A 1,081-nucleotide genomic window follows, 5' to 3' on the forward strand; every position below is an offset into this window, starting at 1 on the left:
GCCATATAGAATACCCCATGGGTAGCTTGTCAGGCTCTGCCATGCAGATGAGATACTCTCGGTAGCTTGCTGGGCTCTCCGAGAGGGATGGAGGAATTGAACCCGGGTTGGCCACATTCAAGGCAAACACCTATCCGCTGTGTATCACTCCAGCCAGTTTACATCAGTGAAAAATATCCAGATGGAGCCCTCGTTTTATGAAATGTTCTCCTAGAAACATCTAAGAGATAATGATGTCTCAGATGTTTTAAAATTATTTTGTTTTAAATTACTGCATTACAGGCAGATGAAAACCTTGGCATGGTAATGATCTTTACCTTAGTCACAGCTATGCAGGAGAAATTAAATGAATGAGTGAAAAGTTAAATAAAATAGTAGATCAAATAGAAGCTTGAGGAGAAAAAGGAAAGAAACAAATAGAAAAAGCAGAAGATTATTTCATAGTGCTCTTATTACAATTGAGAATTTCTGAAGTTGGAAGCCCAAATTTGGGCAGAACCCTTAGAAACTAAAAAGAAAGGAACAAAAACAGAAGAACAAATAGGAAAAAATAAAGTGGGGAACAGCTATTTGAAACAGATCATAACCTTGACACATCTGATATGCAGTTCTTGGATGATGTTGACATGGTGAGAACGTAGACAAGTCTTTGTTCCAGGAAATGGATGACTTGGAGTGGGAGGAAGAGGAGGAGTCTCCAGACAACTACCCACCTAACCCAGAGAGTGATTTAACTGACAAACTCTGGAGACAGGCTTGACTACAGCAGCATCTGTGGCTATCTTTTGAGAGTGTTAACTTTTCTTTCATATTTTCTAAGAAAAAAATTTTAGAAGAGTATTCTTAAAGTTTTCATCACTGAACTTAATAAGCTGAGTTTAAAATTTTAAAAAAAAATAAAAGCTTAAACAATTCAAAGATTTTCTTGGGACAGATGGGGGGAGGTAGACTATTTCCTGTCCCCCTGTCATTTCATTGCCTGCTTCTTCTGAGCCATTTCCTTATATCTATGTAGTGTCTGTTCTTTTCTTCAGTCTTTTTTCATTATAAGGAAGAGTGTGATGATGATTTTCAGCTATTT

At 37.4% G+C, this 1,081-nt stretch overlaps 1 pseudogene; it reads left to right on the forward strand.

Moving 5' to 3' along the window:
- Window positions 1-202: 202 nt before the first annotated feature.
- Window positions 203-760, forward strand: LOC101537856 (RWD domain-containing protein 1-like; annotated as a pseudogene).
- Window positions 761-1,081: the final 321 nt, after the last annotated feature.

Source organism: Sorex araneus, chromosome 5, assembly GCF_027595985.1.
Source record: "Sorex araneus isolate mSorAra2 chromosome 5, mSorAra2.pri, whole genome shotgun sequence".
Classification (NCBI taxonomy): Eukaryota; Metazoa; Chordata; class Mammalia; order Eulipotyphla; family Soricidae; genus Sorex; species Sorex araneus.